This window comes from Gracilinanus agilis, chromosome 1 (assembly GCF_016433145.1).
Source record: "Gracilinanus agilis isolate LMUSP501 chromosome 1, AgileGrace, whole genome shotgun sequence".
NCBI classification, from domain to species: domain Eukaryota; kingdom Metazoa; phylum Chordata; class Mammalia; order Didelphimorphia; family Didelphidae; genus Gracilinanus; species Gracilinanus agilis.
Window position 1 is genome coordinate 720,139,884 of NC_058130.1, and position 25,364 is coordinate 720,165,247.

At 37.0% G+C, this 25,364-nt stretch overlaps 1 protein-coding gene across 1 annotated transcript in view; it reads left to right on the forward strand.

The window, feature by feature from the left end:
- Positions 1-348: 348 nt before the first annotated feature.
- The window catches only part of GATAD2A (GATA zinc finger domain containing 2A), a 197,845-nt gene continuing 172,829 nt past the window's right edge, over positions 349-25,364 (forward strand). Inside the window, exon 1 of the mRNA XM_044671484.1 lies at positions 349-516. The gene's annotated coding sequence lies outside the window, so the exon portion shown is untranslated. The remainder of the gene's footprint in view (positions 517-25,364) is intronic.

Here is a 25,364-nt window from a genome sequence, read left to right on the forward strand (position 1 = left end):
TTCTCCATCTTGTTATGGGCATTCTAGTACCTTGTCTCTTACCTACTGGTAATTTCTTTGAACTCACCTCTTGCTGTATGGAGTGGATAGCTCCTTGGTATCTTGCTGAGACACGTTAAAGTGGGGAGGCGATCGTGGGAGGTAGAGTGAGGTTGGGGTGGGAGAGCCGCCCACTGCTGGAAGCTACTTGTCCCGACCGCATGCTCCTAGGCGCAGCGCCTTTCCTGGTCTGGCCTTGGTGTTTTGCCTTTAAGAGCTCCCCTGTGTTTTGGGGGTAGTAATGGACTGTGTGTGCTGACCCTGGTGCGCATGTTCAGGGTAGTGACGCCGCGGCTCCATGTGTAAGAAGCGCATTATTTGGCAACCGGAGGAGCGGCGGAGAAGAGGATTAGAGGGATCCCCGCCTGAGGGAAAGTTGGTGGGGGTGGCTGGGGGAAAGCCAGAGTACGTACCCGTTAAAAAAAAAATCCAAACCGCCCAAACCTGTCTTAAGCTGAATTTTAGTGTCTTCAGAGGGTAAGGTCCAGATTAAAACTTCTAATTTTTTTGAGGGGGGGGGTAGAGGGGCGTGGTGGTGGTAGGGTGCTATGGAGTGGGGGTGGGGTGGAGATAGAAGTTACTAGAGAAATGTATTGGAATTGATGTATTCTGCCCCCTCCCCCTCCCGTGTAGGAAACTGAAAGTACCTATAATAAACCGGTTAACCGGGGCTATTCCTGGACTGGGAAAAGTCTTGAATTAAAGTGCAGCACTACGCATATTAGTCGAGGTCGGTGGTTAATGAGTTGGATTTTTTTTTCCTTTCTGGAAAATAACTTGTTCCAAAGTTTTTTTGGGAATGGGGATGGGTCGTGAAAAATAAGAATTAAGGAGTTAAATTTTTGCGAGCTTCTTCCGCTTTACATGAAGTCGTCTTCCCCCCTCCCCCCGGGCAAATGTTTGAGTTCGGAACTGCAGTGTAAGAGATGAAAGTTTGAGGGGAATGTATCTCGTGAAGCGGTGGATGCAAATGGGGAAACCAGGATAGGGGAGGACTATTAATTGTTTCTTTAAGTTATTAAAGGCTTTTAATCTTTTCTGTTGCCAGCTTCCTCTTCTTCCTCCATCACACGCGTTCCACTCTTCCTCCCAGGGTAGGGAGATGATAGTGCTTGAGTTGGATGTAGGGAAAAGCCGATAGTATTACTTTGAAAGGCGCGACTTTAAAATGGTCAAATTGAGAACTGGTGCTTTGAAAAAGAGGTGCCCTTTAGGGGATCTTGTTCGAGAGTGTGGAAGCCGGTCTTGGATACTTTTCAGGTCTTGTATTTTATGGAATACCCTTTCTCTGCTTCCTCTCAGTTTGTGGGTGTGGAGCATAGCAGCAGGAGCCCAGGGTTTCTGGGTGGCTTTACTAAGGGGTGGGGGTGGGGTGGGGGGTAATGGACATATTTGTGTGTGTGTCTCTTTTGGTTGAGCCCCAGTCGTGGCACTTAACCCGGCTGTGGCAGCCAGACCGAATCTCCTGTCAGAATAAGAGTCCCCCCTCAAAGACATTCATCAATTCTCTCTCTCTCTCTCTCTCTCTCTTCTCTTTCCTTTCTACTTTTTCCTCTCTTCCTCTTTTTATTTCTCTCTCTATATTCAGTCTCTTTTCTATCCTCTCTACCTTCCTTCTTTCCACTCTACTACTCCCATCTCTTTCTCTCCTCTCCCTTTCCCTTAAACTCCCTATCCAGTTTTCGGGGTTTTACCCAGTCATTCTTCATTCTGATCTTTGTATATTTTTCTCTTTACCTGTAATGGGTCAATAGCTGTGTTTGGATCATTCTTACTCAGCAGCAGCTGGGTTTCTTAAGGGATTATCCTGAGAATTTTGAGTTGGTCATTTCAACCCTTAAAGGAAGAGGAAGGACCCTTAAGTATTACCACTTTTGAAAATATTGAAGTTTGGTAAATTATTTTCTTTTAAGTAATTTTTGGGGTTATTTTAAATTAGCACCATTAAAAGTTTTTCTGAAGGATTTTGGGAATCTTGAATTTTGTCAGATAAAGCTTTTGGTCCAATCCAAAATAGGATAAAGATGTAGCTAATCCTTATCCTACGAGCTCTGGCCTTTTTAAATCAAAGTGTGAGTCACTTGACGATTTTATTTTTTTCTCTCAACTCCCTAATTCCTATTCCCCCCCCCCCCCAATATTTAATTTTCATTCTCTTGCTAAGTGCTGATTCATACAGTGACACCTTCTGGTAGTAGTAATAGGGCATTCTGAGACTGATAAAGCCTATGTATGACTTTTGGTCATTTATTTAGAATCTTAGAATATCAGCTGGAGAAGGAAATTTTAAAACATAATATTAGATCTAGAAGGGAACTCAAGAGCCCCATCTGACTAGTTCATCCCTCTTATTTTAAAGATCAGATAGACACATAGAAAAGTGAAATGAATTACCTAAGAACACACAGTGTCAGTGTCTGAAGTAGAACTGATGTGACTAATGGACTATTACAGTTTTATAATTGCTGAGTCTATGGTCTTCTAGATCAGTCTTTTTCTAGTCTGAGAAATGTGTTTTTTTTTTTTTTTAACAATTGTTACTTTAAAAAACAAAAAACTTGGCTACAAGGCAATGTACTTGTTGACACTAACCAATTGAGATCATTTGTAGATTAAGAAGAGGAGTTGTTAGACTTTGTAACGTGTTTATTGAGAGATTGTAGAATATCCTCCAAAGATGCAGCAAATTGAACAATGTACTTCTTGCACTCTTTCTTCCAAAATGGAGATGTCTTATTTACAAAGAGATAAAATTGCTGTTTTAAAAACGTGGCTTTTTTTGTATTAAGCAAAATGATAAAATTGCAAATGCTTTTCTATTGTTAATGTTGTTATAATTGGCTGACATGTATAGTGCTTAAAGGTTTACAGAATGCTTTAATATATGTTGTGACTTGCTACTTTTAAGTACCCCTTGAGTACCAATAGATATTATCCCCATTTCACAGATTAAAAAAACCTAAAGCTCAGAAAAGTTAAATGAATTGCTCATAGCTAGTATGAGAGTTTGATTTTCTGACTTCAAGTTTAGCACTCTAATGACTTGTCTTGTTTCCCTGAAATTTTATCTAGCCCAACTTCCTCCTTTTTTTTTGTTGTCTGACTGCATCACTTTTTTCTTCTTTTTAATAAAATTTTTATTGATTTCTTTTGTTTTTGTCATTTAAAAATAGACCCTTAATACATCTTATTTTATGACCTTTCCCCTTCTCATGCCTCTTGCCCTACTACCCATCAAATCATTCCATATGTTAAAAAAAAAAAAAGACAGTTCATCAAAGGTAACCCAAAATATAAACCAAGTCTAATAGTATTTACATAATATTTCAATATCCATGGACACCCAACTTTGCCAATAATGAAGGTACAATTTCTTATCTCTCATCTGGGGCCAAGTTTGGTCATTATAAATACATGACATTTAGCCTAGTACCTTTTTTTTTTTTTTTTTAAACTCTTACCTTCTGTCTTAGAATCAATAACTGTGTATTGATTCCAGTGCAAGAGTGGTAAGAGCTAGACAATGGGCTTAAGTAATGGGGGTTGAGTGACTGGTCCAGGGTCACACTGTTAAGAAGTTTCTGAGGCCAGATTTGAACCTAGGAACCCCTTTCTCCAAGAATGACTTTCAATCCATTGAGCCACCTTGCTGCCTCCTTAATATCTTAAAAACTTTTTTTTTTCTAATCCTTACCTTCTGTCTTAGAATCTAAGATTGGTATGGGCTATGTAAATGAGTTAAGTGATTTGCCCAGGATTACACAGGAAGTATCTGAAGCCAGATTTGAAACCAGGTTCTCCCTTCCAGACCTGGCACTCTTATCCACTGTGCTACTTAATTGCTTCTAAACTTAATATCTTTTCAAAGATGTAGTATGTATTGATGGACTAACTGTCTAGGTACATTCTTCACTTTTGTTTTTTCAAGTGTGGGTGTCTAAGCCAGATTCTTTAATGAATTCTGGGTTCGATGTTCTGAGGCCGACTAAAAGCAGAAGAATCAAAATTGCAGGTATTCCAAAGGGCATTGAAAAGACAACTTTGGTGGGTATAAGATTGTAGCATATTACCAGGATGATTTGGCTAGAGAAATGTCATATGGCATCATAAAGAATATGTGTGACCAGAAAAAAGATAACTCTGTTACTGCTTGAGAGATGGAGATTGAATAAATATATGTATATGTTTCACTGGCATACATGGAATAATAAAATAACTAGAGAAAAGTTTCCAACCTTGGATAGATCCTTTGTAGAAAGACTTGAATAAAAATATCATAGGCCTGAGGGCATCTGGGTGGCTCAGTGGATTGAGAGCCAGGCCCAGAGATGGGAGGTCCTGGGTTCAAATCTGGCCTCAGACACTTCTTAGCTGTGTGACCCTGGGCAAGTCACTTAAGCCCCATTGCCTAGTCCTTACTACTCTTCTGCCTTAGAACCAATGCACAGTATTGATTCTAAGATGGAAGGTATGGGTTAAAAAAATGTATATATCATAGGGCTGTGATGGCAAACCTATGGCACGTGTGCCAAACAGGGTATGCAATGTCCTCTTTGTGGGCACAAGGGCCGTTCCTGAAGAGGGATTTGGTCCTTCTCCCTCTCCACCTCACCTGTGGACATTTTTTTACTTCCCCTGCCTTTCTGCCCAGCAGCCCATTGGGAGTGCTTTCTCCCTCCCCTGTCTGAGATAAGGGGGGTAGGGCACTTGGTCTCTGCTAGGCAGGGAAGAGTACAGCACTTGGTCTCTAAAAGGTTTGCTATCACTATCATAGACTGAGAAAATATGGATGAGTTATGGCTCATGAGTCCACTGAAATATTCAAGTATATTGCAAGGAGTTATACAAAAAATGGAAATTGACATTCATTCGAGAGGAGATGGCATAATTTTTAAAGGGATAAGACATGTATACACAAAAGTATGGTTACAGGACAGAATGTGATTAAGAGCAAAAGAAAAGATCCAAACTAAAATGATGTAAAATTTTTCTTAAGGAAAGAGATCACTTTTAGCTATAGTCACAAAAGCTTTATGGGAGAGTATGACCCTTTAAGTCCTTGAAGGAAGTCAGGGAACTTGAATAGACAGAGTTGTAGAATATAAGTATTCTAAGTATAGAGAATGGTTTGTTTAGATGCTTATAGGTAGGAGAATCCTGTATAATATTTAAAATAGTAGCTTTAGAGCTGGAATGAGCTTGCATAAATAGCTAGCTGACCAGTTTTTAAAAATTTAAATTTATTTGTAACATTAAAATACCCACATACCTCCCTTCTTCCACCCCTACCCCCCATTAGAGAAGGCATCATTTGACAGAAAAATATATGACTATATAAAACTATGTCTTATATTTCTTTTTATCAGTCTTTCTCTGGAGGTAGACAGACATAAGTCATTCGTCAAATTCGTCAAAAATGTTTCTGTTGCAGTATATAATGTTCTCTTGGTTCTGCTTGTTTCTTTTTCTTTTCTTTTTTTAAACCCTTACCTTCTGTCTTGGAGTCAATACTGTGTATTGGCTCCAAGGTAAGGGTAGGCAATGGGGGGTCAAGTGACTTACGGCTCACACAGCTAGGAAGTATCTGAGGCCAGATTTGAACCTAGGACCTCCCATCTCTAGGTCTGGCTCTCAATCCACTGAGCTACCCAGCTGCCCCCAGTTCTGCTTGTTTCACTCTACATAATTTCACATAGATCTTTCCAAGGTAGTTTAAAAACTAACCTCATCATTTCTTACGTCAGAGTAGTATTCCATCATAGTCATCTGCCATTACTTGTTTAGCCATTCCTCAATTGATGGGCTTCCCTTCAATTTCCAGTTCTTTACCACAGTTTGATTGGAATATAGAATATAAGAAGAAGGGGAATAGTGTTGAAATAATGTTGGAAAAGTAGAAAAGTAGATGTTGGGATATAAGGGAGATGGGGCATCAGCTAGAAAGCTCCTAAAATGGTTTAGGAGAATGACAACTTAGAAGGAACCATTGGATTTAGAAGAGATCATTGGTGACCTTGAAGACAGTAGTTTAAATTTGAATTTTGTTGGTGGTATTGGAAGATAGCTTGAAGAGATGAAAGGGTTAAAGAGTTTTTTAGAGGTGGAGGTAGGAAGACATGGCTTTGTAAATAAAAGGAAAGGGAGTGGGGAGGGATGGAGAGAATGAAAATATGAGAAGGAATAATTACTGAAGCAACTCTTGAAGAACTGGGAAAGGGCATAGGATATATAAATGGAGTTGTTAACTTTGGCAAAGGTAGAGAAGATTATCCTCTCTTTGAAGACCTAAAGGAATAGCAAGAAAGTGGTTGTTGATTGAAAGGTTTTAAGTATTGGGGAGGGGAGAGAATTCAGGGAACTCATCTCTGCAAAGTGAGATCATCAGCTTGTAGAGGAAGTGGAGTTGGGGAAAGAAAAAAGATGGTTAGAAAGAAGTGAGTCTTAAAAATAGGCTCTAAGCCCTTCTCTTTGGGGAAAGCTTTGCTGCATTTCTGCCTGGAGGTAGGGGGATATACTAAATGACATTGAATGTTCCCTTTCAGCCTTGAGTCAATAATTTTTATACTGAAGTAAGATAACTCAGTTGACTTCTTGAGAATTTCTGTCACAAAAGCTACATGGGAGCTTCATAATCTATTTGGAGGTAACGTAGTATGGTAATAATAACTAGTATTTATCTGGCTCTTAAAAATTTCAAAACAGTTTCACATGTTAACTCATTTGATTGCAAGAACCTTCCTCTGAGGTAGGTGATATTATTATAACTATTTTACAGATGAGGAAACTAAGGCAGACAGAAGTTAAATGATTTACCATCATTACTTGCTAGTAATTAGTAGGGTATGAACTTGGGTCTTCTTGACTCCAGGGTCCAGGGCTTTGTCCTTTTCAAACCTACTAAATAAATGCAGGACTTGGAGATAGAAAAGACTTTGATGCTTAATAGCTTTTAGACAATGAAGAAGTCAGTTAACCTCACTGTTCTTCTATTTCCTCATCTATAAAATAGATTTAAGACTTGCAGTAGCTGGATAATCTGGAAAAAAACTGAGAGATTGGAAGAAGTAAGGACAAAAAATAAATCTTGCAGGCAGAGAGAGAGTTGAAATGACATCAGAGACTAGTCAGATAAAGGACTTTTAGAATTTGTGAACATGAGGATGAAACACTTTTGGGTGACGGCAAGATTCTTTGTGTGTGTGAGTTTTGGAAAGGCTATGGTAAATGAGCAACTGAAGAAGTGGAAGTTTAGGTATTTTAGGGAGTAGTAATACATATAATAAAGTGCCCCCAGTATGAGGCTAGGAGATAGGGAGGGGAAAAAAAAGACCAAGAGGAAAAGAGCCAGGTACTTAACTCATTGAGGGAAGAGGGAAAGGATCCTAGAGATAATATACAACAGTGAACAGAATTTTGATTGATTGGCAAATGTGGATTCTGTAAATGAACCCCAAAGAAAAGACTTTAATGAGTGATGGAAATAGAGGGTAAGCTTGGGGAATAAGGAGTATTCCAATTCCATCACCATGACCGGGAACTAGGGAGTAGGAGTAAAAGTGCTGAAACAAGTGGTTTCAGGTAAGCTGTGTCGTCAGGAGAGAGCCAGATCTCAGGAAGTGCAAGAAGATGGGAGGATATATTTTTTAATCCCATACCTTCTGTGTATTGATTCCCAAGGCAGAAGAGTGGTAAGAGCTAGGCAATTGGGTTTAAGTGACTTGCCCAGAGTTACACAGCTAGGAAGTGTCTGAGTCAGAACCTTCTGTCTCTAGGCCTGGCTCAATCCACTGAGCCACTTAGTTGCCACAGGAAAAGGTTTAAATTTGACAGCTAGTTTGTTGTTACCTTTGGAGCAAGCATTACAATAAAAGGGGTAAGTAGCTTTAGAGTAAAACTCTGGTGGGATTGGGTTAAGAGGGATGAGAATAAGAAGAGTAGTGAGTGGGAGACCCAGAACATTATTTGAACAGTAAGTAAGAGGTTCAGAATCATTGGAATTGGGAGGGAATGATGGAGTGGTTGTATGTCAGTCACTGAAGAATGAGTTCAGATAGATTTTCATTATTCAGAAGGGTTCAGCTTCATAGTTAAATTTTCATTATTCAGAAGGGTTCAGCCTCAGAGTGGAGTTGTTCCAGGGTATCAGACAGTTCTTTGTAGCTAAAGGAACTAGGTAATAACTGGTGGAGTTGTGTGAGGCCAGAAGAGGATTCCTGGAGCCCAATGGAATGGATGCTCAAGGAGTTCCGGAAGTTCTTTTGGGCATGTACAGGCAAAGCAATTGTTGTTCAGTGGCCTTCACAGGATCACATATCCAGTATGTGTGAAGAGACAAGACTTGAACCCAGCCCTTCCTGCTTTCGAGGCCAACTTTCTATTTACTATTCTTCTCTCATATGTATGCATGTGTTTGTGTGTGCATATATGCATATATTTATATATATATATATTTGTGAAAGTGATGGAGAAAATGTTAATGTATAGTATAAATTTAAAAGTATATATTAAGGGGCAGCTAGGTGGCTAAGTGAATAGAGAACCAGGCTTGAAGATGGAAGGCCCTGGGTTCAAATGTGACAAGTCACTTAAACTCAGTTACCTAGTCTTTACTGCCTTTCTGACTTGGAATTGATATTCAGTATCAATTCTAAGATAGAAGGTAAGTTTTTTTTTTTTTTAAACTAAGTGTGGCTTTATTTTTTTTTTTTTTTCGGGGTGGGGAGGGGAGGAGAACTTGTACCACCTTCTCTGTGGAGTGGTTATGGGACTTATATGAGAATGTATTTAACACAGTGTTTTGCAAATTTTAGTGATATTTATTATGCTTCATTTAATTTTTGTAGCTGTTCATTAAGAGCAAATAATTCTCCACTGTGAAAATTGCAATTATTGCCTTTCCTCTCGAAAATTGAAAGATTTGCTGCAGTTTCTTTGTTTTTTTGTTTTTCCTTCAGTAATGTTTTATTTTTTCTCAATTACATGTAAAAGCATTTTTTGGCATTCACTTTCTAACAGTTTAAGTTCCAAATTCTCTCTCTCTCCCTAATGAGATGGTAAGCAATGTGTGATATTGGTTATATGTGTGCTGCCATACAATCCATTTCCATTTTCATCATGTTGTGGAAGAATACACATAAAAATGAAAATAAACTGAAAAATGGCATGCTTTGATTTATATGCAGACTCCTTATCAGTTCTTTAGAGGTGGGTAGCATTTTTCATTTTGAGTCCTTTGGGATTGTCTTGGATCATTGTGGTGCTGAGAATAGCTATGGCATACTGTGCATATTCTTTCTCCTGGTTCTGCTTAATTTACTCTTTATCAGTTCATGTAAGTCTTTCCAGGTTTTTCTGAAAATTTCCTGCATATAATTTCTTATCGTACAGTAGTATTCCATTATAATCATATACCATAACTTGTTCAACCATTCCCCAAATGATGAGCATCCTCGCAATATCTAGTTCTTTACTACTACCAAAAGAACTGCTATGGCTATTTTTGTATAAATAGATCCTTTTCCCTCTCTTTCTTTTTAAAAAAATCTATTTGGGTTGCAGATCGAGTAGTGGTGGTATTGCTGGATCAAAGGATATATTTGAGCATAGTTCCAAATTGCTCTCCAGAATAGTTGGATCAGTTCACAACCCCAACAAGTGCATTTAGTATCCCAATTTCCACACATTGCTTTCAATGTTTATCATTTTCCTTTTCTTTCATATTAGCCAATCTGATAGGTCTGAGGAATACCTGAGTTATTTTCATTTGATTTGCTGCAATTTTACCTATATAACCCCCACTCCACTCCCAAACCTGATAACAGCAAAACCAACAAGAAAAAACTCAAACTGCTGTTTGAATTGGAACTCCCTTTATCTTGGGAGTGGAATGCAAAAGTGAAGAGTTCTTGAGTTACACATTCCTGATTTATGCAGCTGGTTACTTATTCTGTTCTGTTCCTTGTCCTTATAGACAAAGACATAAAAAGGGATCAAAGTGCCTTTAAAAAAGTCATAATTTATATTCACTAACAGTTAGCCAATCTTAAAAGATTTTTCTTGATGTAAGAAGCTTGAAAGAATTTTCTCTGTTAGACAGTAAAATGTTTTTTTCCCCTTTTAAGTATATAGTATTTGATTGAGAATTAAGAGGACCTTGATTATAGTTCCAGCTCCAGCATTAACTAGGACTGTGAGCTTGATATAAATTTTCTTGTTTATAAAATCTGCAATATGTTCCTTATTACATCCTGATGCTTTTGGACAATGTGCAATGTTTACTGCATCCCATGTAGGTACATGATAAATGTTTGTTGAGTAGAATAAGTCATGGTGTCCGGTCCCTTCCATATGTAGCATTCTATTATGTATCTAAATAGTGCATGCCATTTGTTTAGACTTCAGTGTATCATTAATAGTTAACATTGATAACTTTTATGGAAATTAGATCTTTAAAACAATTGAAATGTCCACACCAAATTAATTGTAATAAATAAATTGTAGTACTGCAAATAAATTGTAGTAAATAAATTGTAGTAAATTCACATTTAGAACTTTTTATGCTACAACAGTGTCATGGGCCTTATTAACTAAAGCAGTGATGGGCAAACTTTTTAAAGAGGGGGCCAAAGGAAAGGAAATGCTCATCTGTCAGTCTGTTTCTAAGGTAACTCTTTCGAAGTTTCATTGTATTGTATCTTACTCATTGTATTTGTTAGATTAGGAATAATGTCGTGAGGCTGGATAGAGCATTTCAGGGGGCCAGTAGTTTGCCTATCACTGATCTAAAGACAAATTACTCTCAGAATTGAAACTGGACCTAATACTTGAACCATTATGAAACTTCCTGCCTTTTTCTTAATTCTGGAATTAAAGTTTTTTATTAGCAAATATTTATTAAACATTATGCTATATTCTCTGAGAGGTGGGGGATATACATAAAAAAATCCACCATAAAATTGACCTTAACTTTTAAGGAACACTCTGAGAAAAGGGAGAAAAACATGTTTACAAATTAGAATTGTGATAAATTCCTCAGGGAATTCTGAAGTCTCCTTGATTTGAGAATTAAGATTTAGATAGGTAGGAATCAGGAAGGGCTTGGCTCCTTGGAGGAGGTGACATTTGAACTGAACCTTGAAGTATGAATAGTTTACAGTGTGGATGGGGTGGGGAAAGCATTCTAGGAGTAGACAGCTTATATGCTTATATCAGTTCAGATGATTGTGAGTGGCCTTGAATAACAGGTTAAAATTTTAATCACTTGGTAGGGATGGGGGAGGGGGGAAGCAAGCCATTCAAAGTGTCTGAGCAGTAAAGTGGTGAATTATTTTCTACAAAAACTAAGATTTAGCTTACTTTGTCACCCCAAATTCAATTTGAAACCATAGATCAATATAGAAGTTTCATTCTAAAATTTCACAAGCCAAGATAGATGATTGAAGTTTGTAATTAAAATACTGCCTTTGACATAGTCAAAGCTTATTCTTGGTTATACCTGAGGAAGCTGTTAAAAAAAGAGGAAGAAGTTTGGATTAATTTGATTATTTTAAGTACCACAATTTGGGTTTTATGCCTAACTTCCAGGTATAAAAGAGTGACATTCTTATGATGGAATATAGGCAGTTAAAAACAAATAACCCTTATTTTCTGCCTTAGAATTGATATCAGTTCCAAGGCAGAAGAGAAATAAGGGCTAGGCAATTGGGGTTAAATGACTTGCTCAGGGATATAAGTATCTGAGGTCATATTTGAACCTAGGATCTGCCATCATCTCCATGTCTGGCTCTATCCACTGAACCACTGCCATTAGGTAATGTTTTAATAAAAAATAATTCTTTTTTCCTCTCTTCTCCTGATTGTAAGGGTTTATGTGAGAAGGTTGTAGAATGAGGTGTTAGTGTCACATTTTGATTATAATTGGCATATGCTGTCTTTGTAACTTTGGCTGTTTGTTGTAACAGGAAAGGGATGTCTTGAATTGTTTTACCAGTAGGCTTAAATAGGCTCATTAGCTACCTAGATTTTTTTCTTTTATGTTTTATTTGTTAATCACATAATGTTTAATCTATAGTAAACTCAAAGGTAGAAGGCAACATATTCAGGGTAGGTTATAAAAGTAAAGTGTGTACTGGTATGGTGGTATTGAAGAGGAAATATGATGCACTTTATACAAAAATTAATATTGGCTATGGCCAGTATGTTACTGCTTTTCTGGACCTAATTCATAGTTCTCACCAGCTGTGGTAAAAAGAATGCTGGATTAGTTTCTTATAAATTTAAAAACTTTTCAAATCATGTTTATATACCTTATTCCTTCTGAAAATGGAGGTTCATGGTTCCCCTTCCTTTCCACTCCATCTCCCTACTTATGGAAGAAATAAAAAATCACCAGAAAATAATATGGATTTCAATACATTTTTATTGAGCTGCTACTATTTTAGGGGTACTGTGTATAGATTGCTAGGGAAGAAAAAGGAAAAAAATCTGAGTCCTCAATGAGTTTATGTTGCATTGAAATTCATAGAACCGTTAAATTCATTGCAGATTTATGCTGTAGAAGGAAAATACAGTTGTCAGTTCAGCTATTATTTTGAATATTTGTTATAAATATATCTAGCACAGTTCTAGGCTCAGGTAGCTTACATTACTTGTTTAGGATCATATAACTAATGGGAAGAACCTAAATTAGAAGCTAGGTCTAGGTTGATTGCTAAATTAATGTTTTCTATTACAATGGAAGATGCCCAACTTGGAGTTAGACCCTCTTTACCTCTCCTTGGACTGAACCACTTAGAACTAACTTAATCCAATTTGATTTGACAGCTAACATGGTTTTGGTGAGAATAGGAGTCATCAACTTGATTCCTTCCAGTGAAATAGAGGGACCATCAAACCTTAACATCTTCCCTGTGGCCTAAGATCTTTCAATCCTTGCCATTTGTCTTGTCTCAGGACCTGATGATGATGATGATGATGATGATGATGATACTAATAGCTAGCATATTTATATAGCTTTAAAAGTGTACAAAGTACTTTACAAATATAACCTCACAACAAATGTAGGAAGTGGGTGTTGTTATCATCTTTACTACTACCACCCCATACCCTTTCCTCTGTCATCTAACTTTATAAGTTGCCTGAGGATCCCTGGGCTTGACAGCCATCCTACAGCCTTACAACTTCTGGGTCCTTTTTATGTCTCCTTCCATGTATTGCCTCCCCATATTAGATTGGGAAGCTTCTTGAGTGCAGGGACTGTCTTGATTTTTCTTTTTTGCATCCCCATTGCTTCACCTAGTACTTGGCATATTATAAGGACTTAATAAATGATTTTTCACTCATTCAACTGAGTTACTGTCAGGGAAAGAGCTTTGTGACCCTTAAAATGACAGTACTCTCTTGAGCTGCTAATATTACTTTTGTATGAATAGTAGCAGATAAAATACTGATTCAAGGAGATTATTATCAAACTGAGATATTAACATACATGAAATAGTGACATTTTGATATTTTATGATTTGGGGAATAAATGCCAAAGTGAGTATTATAGACTGTTGGTTTCTATAATGGGGACATTATCATCCTAGAGAGCATAGACTGGCCTCTAAGGAATATGTGGTGAATCAAATAAAGATGGAAAGTCAGCAAACCATCCTTCAAGACATCTAGTTTTGGAGCTTGCCTCTAACATAGTCTCATATACTGATGGCTCTTAGACTACCTACCTCTTGCAGCAGGCATGTCTTGGAAAATAGGCTATGCACCTAGGGATAGTGAACAGTGAATAAGAACTCTGCATCTCCTTTTAACATTTTGAGTGGGAATCGAGTAAGTCAGACAGAATAAGCAGGCTTATAGGGATATGTTATAATTTGTATCCCAAGTATCAATCCCAAGTATTTTCTTCAAACTTATTCATTTTTCACACTTCCTCATTGTTGTCAAGGGCACTATCATTTTTTTTTAATTACATAAAAAAACAATTTTTAACCTTCATTTTTAAAGGTTTGAACAAAATTCTTACCCTCCCCTTCTACCTGCCCCAGTTCCTGAGAAGCAATCTGAATCAGATTTTACAGGTGTAATTAATAGTGTAAAATATCTTTACATATTAGTCCTTTTAGGAAAGAGAATTTGAATGAGCAAAAGTGAAAAAAATAAAGTGAAATATAGAATGCTTTATCTTCATTCATACTCCATCCATTCTTTCACTGCAAGTGGATAACATTTTTTATCATGAGTCCTTGAGGATTTTCTTAGGACTAGCTAAGTCATTCATAAATGTTCAAAATGTAATATTGCTGTTATTGTTGTATAATGTTCTGGTTCTATTCACTTCACTTTGGTTCATGTTCATGTAGGTCTTTCCAGGCTTTTCTTAAATCATGTTCCTCATCATTTCTTATAGGACAATAGTATTCCATTATAATCATTTACCACAAATTTGTTCAGCTATTCCCCAATCGATGGGCAGTCCCTCGGTTTCTAATTCTTTGCCACCATTCACACACACAAAAACAAACTGCTATAAATATTTTTGTGCAAACAGATTCTTTCCCTTTTTAGAAAAATCTCTTTGGTACGTGAACTGATGCAGAGTGAAATACACAGAACCAGGAGAACATTATACATAGTAACAGCAACATTGTGGAATGATCAACTGATAGACTTAGCTACTCTGAGTAATACAATGATCCAAGACAATTCTGAGGGACTTAGGATAAAGAATGCTATCCACCTACAGAGAAAGAACTGTTGAAGCTCAAAACATTCAATATTTCATTTTAGTTTATTTGGATTTTTGTTTTGTATATGCTTATTTTCTTACAAAAATGAACCATATGGAAATGTTTTGCATGGTAATACATGTATAACCCAGATAAAACTGCTTATCATCTCTGGGAAGAGGAAAGGAAGGGAGGAGGGAGGGAGACAATTTAAATCATACAACTTTGGAAAACTTATGTGGAAATTTGTTATTACATGTAATTGGTAAAATAAAAAAATCTCATTGGGATTTAGACCTAGTAGTGGTATTGCTGGATCAAAGGGTATGCATGGTTTTAAAGCCCTTTGGGCATAGTTCCAAATTGGTCTCCACAATGATTGGATCAGTTCACAACTCCACCAGCATGTTAGTGTCCCAATTTTTCCACATCCCCTCCAGCAATTTATTATTTTCTTTTTCTGTCATATTAGATAATCTGATAGGTGTGAGATGGTGGTACCTTAGAGTTGTTTTAATTTGCATTTCTCTAAACGAGTGATTTAGAGCCTTTTTTCCTGTGATTTTATTATAGCCTTGATCTTTTTTTTATCTGAAAACTGCCTATTCATGACTTTTGACTAGCTATCACTTGGGGAATGATTTGTATTCTTACAGATTTGACCCAGTTCTCTACATAATTGAGAAATAAGACCTTTATCAGAGATATTTGCTATAAACTTTTTTTCTCAGCTTTCTCTATTTCTTCTAATCTTGGTTTCATTGGTTTTGGTTGAGGTACCATCATCTTTCTAATCAATTAGGCTTTCACAACTTCTCCATTGTTTTTTGACTCCTGTCACCTACATCCACACCACCAGTGTCAAATCTTGATGATTCTACATCTACATCTTACAGAATCACAGTTGGTTGTGTCTATCTAGTCTAACCCATTCACCAGAAGAATCCCTACTGTAATATCTCCAACAAGTAGTCATCCATGTCCCTACCATCTGACCTCTCTCAGTACTTCTAGTCCCTCATGCTTGAAACCTAGGTGTTATCTTGATCCTTCCATATTATCTCAGTCCCCATTATCCAAGATTGTTACCAAGACCTGTTGATTTCACCTCTGCAATATCTTTCATATATATCCCATCTCTTCTCTGACACTGCTACCACACTAGTGCTGGCCCTTATCACCTTATGCCTAGACTATTGTAATAGCCTTTTGGTGGGTCTGTCTCCTCAGGTCTCTCTCCACTGGAATCCATCTTCCATTGAGATTATCTCACCACTCTACTCAGTAAACTGCAGTGGTTTCCTGTCACATTCAGGAACAAATACAAAATGTTCTGTTGACATTCAAAGCCCTTCTATAACTTGTTCCCCTTCTGTCTTTCCAATCTTCATATAACGTACTCCCATACCCTTTGATCCAGTGATACTGGCTTTCTTGCTGGTCAACAAACAAGACGCTTTGTCTTTCTGCTCCCTGACACTCTTTCTCTGGCTGTCTCCTGATGCCTGGAATACTCTTCTGATTTCCTTGGCTTTCTTCAGATCCTAACTAAAATTCCATTGTTTTATAGGAAGCCTTTCCCAACCTCTCTTAATTCTTAACAGTAACCTTCTTGTTAGTTATTTCTTATTTATCCTGTATATAGCTTTCTTTGAGTAGATTTGTTTGTAGATACATACATTATCTCCCCCATTAGATTGTGAGCTCCTTGAGAACAGGGACTGTATTTTGCCTCTTTTCATATCTTCAATCCTATAGTCATTCTGCTTATTAAATGAAGCCTGGCTTTTCCCTGAAGACTCTGCTTGTCATCTCTAATGCTGGTTGTTCCTTTTTCCTGTTCTTTTATGATTGCTCTTCACTTTGACTTCTAGACTCTTCTTCTGTCACTTTAATCATTCTGGAACCTCTTATTGAAGTTCATGCCATCTCACTGTGCCACTTTCTCTCATTCTTTGTCCCTTAACTGATGGAATTGCTCCTGCCTTAGTATTTGAATCATGTTAATACTTTGTTAATACTTCTTTATTCAGAGACTTAGTATCCAAGTTCATACCTTCAATAACATGGTCTTCACAACTTCTTCAGCTCTTGATCAGATGTATAGAAGTTACATGAATGCAGATTTTACCTCAAGGTTATGACAACAATTATAGAGCTGTTAATATATGGAATGGAATGCCTTGGGAAGTTTTTGAGGTTAAACTGGTTGACCACTCATTGATTTAGGAAGGGATTCTTGACCAGGCATATATTGGGCTAAATGGCCTTTTTATATCAGTAACTAACCTGTCTTTCTTTAAAATGTTTTAATTTTGTCATTTAAAAATTTTATGATATCTGTCTCTATTTTGCTTCTTTTATGGAGCTGCTGGCCCCTCTACCCTCCCTTTATTCCCTGAATTTTTCCTTGAAATTGTCTCACAAAATCTTGAATTCAGAGACTCTCTTCTTCAGGCAAAAATTCCTATCTTTCCATCTTTCACTTTCCATTATTCCTTTTGTACTTGCTTTCATCTTTCTTTTGAAGTATCCCTGTTCTCCCATCAGGCAGCCCCGTTCTCTATTATATTACTTTCTATGTAGCTTTGACCCTGCTAGAAGCCACTTTAGTAGTAATATTGCCTTTTTTGCCTTTGAATCCCTTGCTTCTGTGACCATTTCTAGTTCTGTAATCATGTTGACCTTCAGTCTTGAATAACTCTTGTTCTCTATTTATTCTATTATTTCTAAGCTTATGAACACTGCAAAATAAAATCATGATTTCATATTGACTTAACAAATTTATGATATGTAAACTTCATTTGGGCCCACAGTATTACTCTTGACTCTTTTAAATCATCTTCTAATGTCTTGAACATTCTCCACCATGATATTTCAAATCTTTTCCTTTGTCCATAAGTTCCCAATACCACAACAATCAAACAGCATTTTTTAAGTACCTGTTTTGTGCCAGATGCCAAAATCATAATTAAAATGGGCCCTGTCCTCAAGTAACTTGTAGTCTATCGTGATAGACATGTTTATCTAGACACATATACAAAGTGAACTAAAAGTAACCTTGATGGGGGGAAGGCAGTAGTATCTCAGAGGGAGGGGCAAGAAAATTCAGATATCTGAGCTGAATCTTGAGGAAAATTAGAATTTCAAGAGGCAAGGGTTAGGGAGGGTTGGCAGTCAGTATAAAGTCATAAAGCTAGAAAGATGGACTACTATGAGAGGAACAGCAGGATGTCCAGTATGTCTGGACCATAGTACACATGGAAGGACATAATGTGAAAGAAGACTGGAAAGACAAGAAGGAGAAAGGTTGTTAAGAGCTTTAAATGCCAGACAGATTTATATTTGATTTCTAGTGGTACTAGAAAGCCACTGTGATTTTTAGTGTGGGAGGTGATATGGTCAGATCCATGTTTTAGGAAAATCACTTGAGTGGTTATGTAGAATTTGGAATGAGGAGAGACTTGAGACAGTTAGTAGACTATTGCAGAAGATTAAGTGAGAGGTAATGCAGACTTGGATTTGGGTAGTCCTAGGAATGGAGATTAAAAGGTTTGGTAAATTAACAGAATTTGGAAAGTATTATCTTAAATGACACCAATGTTTTGAACAAAGGTGACTGAAAGGGTGGTAGATATTTTGATAGTAATAGTTAAGTTCTGAAGAGGAGGGTTAGGCTTAGGGAGAAAGTCAGAAAGTCATTTTTCTTAAGATGGAGGTTCCAGTCAATCAGAGGAAGGAGCCACTAGGTTGAAGGGCATAGAACATTAGAGTATAGAAGTAAAGCAAATTTCCAGAAGTTTCTGTATCATGATAGAGAAAATTCTGAGAATAAGGGGTACATTCAGTAAAGAAATAATTAAGTTTTGGACATGTTGACTTTGAGATGCCAACTGAATATTCAGTTCAGATGTCTAGTAGTCATTTAGTAATGTGATACTAGAGCTCAGAAGACGAGAGTAGGTCTAGATCTGGGAGTTATCTGCATACAGATGATAATTTGAACCCATGGTTGCTGATTAAGTCATTGAGTGTTGAGAGAAAAGAGAAGAGGACCCAGAATAGATACTTCTTGACCAGGCCGTAATTAGTGAATAGGATATAGATGACAGTACAACAAAAGAGAGTGACAGAATTGTAGGAAGAGAACCAAGACAGAGCAATGTCATGAAAACCAAGGATGGACAAACTATCCAGGAGGAGAAGGGAGGTCAGTCAAGGAACAAATGCCTCATATCCTTATTATGTGTTATTGTCAGTTAAGTCTATGAGACACAAAGAAAGGCAAAAGCAACACTTAATCCTCAAGGAACTTTATATTTATATATTATATTTATGTATATATATCATATTAAGCTAATGAGAAAGCCAAATAAATACATTGAAAATGGATGTAAAGTAATCTTAGAGAAGTCCTATTAGGTGGGATAACTGGGAAAGGTCTCCTGTAGAAAGTAGCATTTTGAGCTAAGTCTAGAGGGAAGATAAATAGTCTAAGATGGAAGTGAGGAAGGAGAACATTTTTGGCATAGGATTCAGTACAAAGGCACAGAGATGAACATAGAGTGTTCTGTGAGAGGAACAGCAAGTTGGCCAGGATAGTTGAATAGTAGAGTGTTGTCGGGAGATACTCAAGTTAAAGAAGACTAATAAGGTAAGAATAAGTCATAAAGGGCCTTAATTTTTTTCAAGACTTTACATTTGATCCTAGAGGTAATAGGGAGTCATTGGATTTTGAATAGAGTGGTGTCATGGTCAGACAATGCTAAAAGATAGTCTCTTTGGTTGATGGAGGTATGAACTAGTCCAGACATTCTGGAAAGCAATTTGGAATCATGCCCTCAAAAATTAGTAAGTTATGCAAACCCATTGAATTCAGTTATACCACTATTAGATCTATATCCCAAAGAAATTTAAATAGGAGGAAAAGGACCTAAATTTTACAAAAATAAAACAATTCAATTTTTGTAGCCAAAATCTGGAAACTAAAGATGAGCTCATCTTTTGGAGACTGGCTAAACAAATTGTGGTATATAGATTAAAGGAATAATTTGCCATTTAAAAAAAGACAAAAGAGATAGTTTGAGGAAACTGGGAAGACATTAATCAACAGAGAGTAAAATGACTAAAGCTAGGAGGAAATTTTTTTAATGAGAAGATTATAGAGAAAAATAATTGAAAGAATTTAGAACTCTTCAGACCAGGGAATTGGATATGAAACATGACACTCACCTCTTGTCAGAGAGGTGTTGGACTTAAAATGAAAGAAAAATGGACATAGCCAATGTTAAATCTGTTTTGCTAAACTATGCATATTTTTGTGAGGGTTTTATTTTTCATGTTTTGTTACCATTCAGTTATGGAAGGAGGAGTGGAAAAGAAAAAGATAAATATTGGCAAAATTTAAGTAAATTTCTTTTTAAAAAGAAAGAAAATAATTTTGGCTGATGGATGGATTGGAATAGAGGGACTTTTGAGGCAAGAAAACCAATCATAAGGCCATTGCAACACACAATGCACTGTGAGAATAGTTATAAATCCATTTGGTCCTTCTGAAAAAGTTTTAAACTCTTTTCAATTGCCAAACTGTTCAGACCCTTTAATTCAGTGATACCCTTAGTAGATTTATACCCCAGAGAGATCAAAGAAAGAGGGAAAATATCTATATGAAAATACATTTATATCAGCATTTTCTTTCATAGAAGTGAAGGGGTGAAATGGCAGGAACAAGCATTTATTAAGTGCTATCTGCCAGACATTGTTTTGAGCACTTTACAAATATCTTATTTGATAAGATAAACTCCTAATCCTTATCCTCAAAAATATCTTGGAAAGTTAGTGCTATTATGATCTTTATTTTATAGTTGAGGAAACTTGAGGCACAGGGGTTAAGTGACTTGCCTAGGGACACACAGCTAGTAAATTTGTGAGACTGAATTTAAATTCAGGTTTTCTTGACTCTAGGCCCAACATTTTCCATTGTGACATCTAAGTTGTCACAAAAACAAAAGGGGGCAGGGAAGAGAGCTGGGAGAAGCTAGGTAGCATCACAGTGGATAGAACACTAGGCCTGGAGTTGGGAGGATCTGGGTTCAAATGTGACCTCAGACCCTGCCTAGCTGTGTGACCTTGGGCAAGTCACTTAACCCCAATTACCTAGCTCTAATTACTCTTTTGCCTTAAAAATCGACATTGATTCTAAAACAGAAGGTAAGGATTTAAAAAAAAAAGAGGATTCCTTTCATTTGGGGAATATATGAGCAAATTATGCTGACTATAATAGAATATTATTGTCAGTCAACAAGCATTTCCTAAGCTTATGCATTGTATTTTGCGTGGAGATTAAAAAACGATAAAAGACAGTTCCTGTTCTCAAGAAGCTTATGTCTAATGCAGTGATGGGCAACCTTTTGAGCTTAGTATGTCAAAATTCGACAAAAAACCTAGCATAACTCGGTGGTGTGTCACTTTGAGATAAAAACCATAATTTCACTATATTTATAGTTTAAATAATATACTTCTCTGTATGCGGCTGTGTGTCATTGAAAATGGCTACCCGAGTGTCATAGGTTTACCATCAGGGGTCTAATAGGTAGAGTATATGCAAACAGAATAAAGATGGGATTAATTGGAATTAATCAACAGAAGGACACTAGCATTAAAGGGGTTGGTAAAGGCTTCTACAGGAGATTTTAAGGAAGGCAAGGGAAGGAAGCCAGGAGATGAGTGTTTTGATGAGGAACAGGGTCAGACCTGTGCTTTTGGGATATCACTTTGACAACTGAATGGAGGATGGGCTGAAGTGTGGAGAGAATTAAGGCAGGGAGACCAACCAAACCAGTAGGCTAAGCATGAGGTGAGGAAGTACCGCACCAGAATCACAAGAGAGAACGCGGATATGAAAGAACAAAGATAGCATCAGTAGGACTTCACAATGGATTGGATGAGGGGCAAGGGTGCAGTGGCAGTGTGAGTGAAGAATTGAGAATGTCCTTCAGGTTTTGAACCTTTATATCTAGGAGAGTGATGATGTACTCATTAGAAAAATCAGGAAGAAAGGAGGCTTTGATGGGAAAGATAAATGCAATATTGGACATATGTTGTGTCTAAAGAAATGATGGAAGGGATAGATTCAGAGAAACTTTGGGAAAACTTAGGAACTAATGCAGAGTGAAGTAAATGGAACCAGAAAAACAACTTTTTTAATAGCTACATTTTAAAGGAATGCAACTTTAAAAGATTTGAGAATGAAGATCAGTATAATGAACAACTATAATTTCCCCATTGCCCATTCCTTTCTTCCCATCCCTGTTAATCCAAACCCCACAATGTCTGGCTCAAAGCTATCTTACCATTCTACAGTGAAAGGGATTCTCTGGAATGCCTGCTCCCTAGACGACAAACTTAGTGTCATCTTAAATCCTTTCCTTTCTTATTCTTTCCATCTTCTGACTCTAGTACTGATTGCACTTTAACTCAGACCTCCACCTCACTGGTCAATGCTGGGGATATGCTTTGCCCCCAATTGCCATTTTCAGGATCTCCCTCTACTACCATTTTTCCTTCTTGGTGGTTCACTTATTCCATATCTATCACTTAAATCAGAATTTTGGTAGCTTTTACTAACCTCTATACATTCCTCTTCTTTGAGTTCAGTGCCTTTTTCTCCTTCCTCATCAACTCCTGCCCTTACTCTTAGTACTACCCTCTGCCTTTTTGATTGGAGGATGAGGTCATTAACTCTCCAAACCTCCATTTAAGCAGAGAGCTCAGCTTAGGCATCTCATTTCTCACCTGGTCACACTACTTTGGGACTTCTTTGATTGACTTCACCATATCCCTGTATCCCTGAATTGAATACCTTATTCCACACCCCTTCTTTTCAGTTTACTTTTGTGTGCTGTCTTCCCCCATTAGAGTATGAGCTCTTTGAGGGGACAGGTACTGTCTTATGCCTTTTTGGTATCCTTAGTACTTAGTACAGTGCCTGGTACATAGCAGACACTAATTAAATGTGTATTGACTGACTGACTTTCATTCAGAAGGATTTCAATATACATATTAATACTCTTTTCACATACCCTAAACTCCCATTTCTTCAACTTAGTAATTTCCAAAGATCTTCTTTACCCCACTTTAGCTATACACAGATGTTCATACCTTGATCTTTCCTTCACTCACATTGATCTACCTCTTTGATTATAAATTGAAATTCCCTTATTAGATCATAGCCTGTTGTCATTACAACTGTCCCTCTGTCTTGCAACCTCAAACCCTGGTCAGTACTAAAACTTCCAATCCTTCATTTCACAATTTTTTCCCCCAGGACATTAAACCTGCACTTACTTATAACCTCCCTTCCCTGTTTTGAATTCTTATTGAAGCAATTAAACTTACTCTCAAATCCCTCACCCCCTTATTCTGTCATCAAACTTGCCCTAATAAGCCTTAGCTATAGATTATTCCCACTGTATATTATCTTCTTCACTCTTATGTGTTGCTGAATGAGAATAGAGAGAAATCACAAAACCATGATGACTAGATCCATTACAAATTGATGATATGTAATTTTAACTGGTCCCTCACTACTGCAAGGCAATCTTTTTAATTAATCATTAGTAGATCCACTATCTCACTCAACAAAATGGCTTTTCCAAATCTTTTCATCCCTCAAAACTTCTGTGGCTCTTCTTACCCCCCTCTAACCTTGTCTCATATTTCACCAAAACAAATGTTTCACATCTTCAGTTGCCTATTAGATATAGAACTGGATGTCTCCTAAGCATCTTCAACTCAACAAAACAAAGCTCATTATCTTTACCTCTAAGTTCTCCCCCCTTTCCTAACTTTGTCATTACTATAGAAGTCACTACCATTTTCCCAGTTCATATAGGCTTGCAACTTAGGTGGTGTCATCCTTGATTCCTCATTCTTATCCTACATTTTATGTTGCCCTGGCATGTCAATTCTACTTTCATAGCATTCTCATACATACTTTGTTCTTTTCCTCTGACAGTGTCTGCACCCTGGTGTAGGCCTTTGTCAACTTTCACTCAGACCCCATTCAAGAGCCTCCTCTAATTGATCTCCTTTTCAAGTCTCCGTCCCCACTATAATCCATTTTCCATTTGACTGCTAAAGTGATCTTTCTAAAGCTTAGGTCTGACCATCTCTTCTCCCACCCTCAACACACCCACAAATACTCTAGTAGCTCCCTGTAACTTCCAGGATTAAATGAGATACTTTTTGTTTAACATTTAAAACTATAACTTATACTTCACCCCCCTTCTGACACCTGACTGCCCCTCCATCCCACAGATATTCTGTGATTCAGTGACACTGTCTTTCTTGCTCTTCCTTGCAAAAGATACTCAGCCTTCTAACTCAAGGCATTTTCACTTAACTGTCCCCTGTGCTTGTAATAATGCTCTGTTTCTTCATTTCTATTCCCTGGCATTCTTGGCTTCTTTCAAGTCTCAGTTAAAGCCCCCACCTTTTGTAAGAAGCCTTTCCTTATCCTCCTTAATTTAGTCCCTTCTTTCATATATATATCCTAATTGTTTGCTTAATGTCTCCTCTATTAGGCTGTGAATCTTTGTGGGTTCAGGAACTGTCTTTTCCTTTCTTTGTATCCCCTTTGATTAGCACTGTTCTTGTCATACAGTAGGCCCTTTAATCAATGCTTGTTGACTATCTTTTATAATTTAAGACCTTATTATTTTGTTACATTATTATTTTATATTATGTTCATATGCCACATTTTGTTTACAAATTGGCCCCAATAGGAAGGCAGCACCTCAGTTTTCAATTTTTGGTTACCATGAAAAAAGAGCAATTATTGGTATTTTTACACATATAAATTCTTTTCCTTTTTTATTTTTGGGCATGTTAGTCTAGTAATGATAGCTGGATCAAAGGTATGTGCAATTTAATAACTTTACAGATACTTTCCTGGATGGTCGGACCTAATTCACAACTTCCTGAATGGAAATTTTCCCATAGATTCTCCAACATATGTTCCTTTCCTCTTTTGTTATCTTTGTCAGTGTTCTATTTTCTGGGCCAGCTGCTATCTTCTTCCATTTTATGGATGTCTATGTCCCATTCACATTTGTAGTTGTGATCATTTATTGTTTATTTCCCTCCATCTGCTTCTCATACTTGATTCCCATGTTTGTATTTCAAAGTTTCTGCTTAACTTTGGTGTTTTCATCAGGAATGCTTGGAAGTTTTCTTATTTCATTAAAGATCCAATATTCCCCCCCCCCCATTATACTTAGTTTTACTGGATAAATTAATCTTCATTTTAAACCTGTATCCTTTTGACTTAAGAAATAATATTGTATTTGAAGCTCTCCATTACTTTTGGTGGTAGCTGCTAAATTTTGTATGATCTTTACTATGATACCCTTGATGGTTGTAATATATTTTTCTTTTACCTAGAAGCTGTGAATTTTGTCTATAATATCCCTTGGAGTTTCATAAGGTGACTAATGTATTCTTTTTATTTCTACTCTGTCCTCTAGTTCTTTTTTTTTTTTTTTCCTTATACCCTTATCTTCCATCTTGGCATCAATACTGTGTATTGGCTCCAAGGCA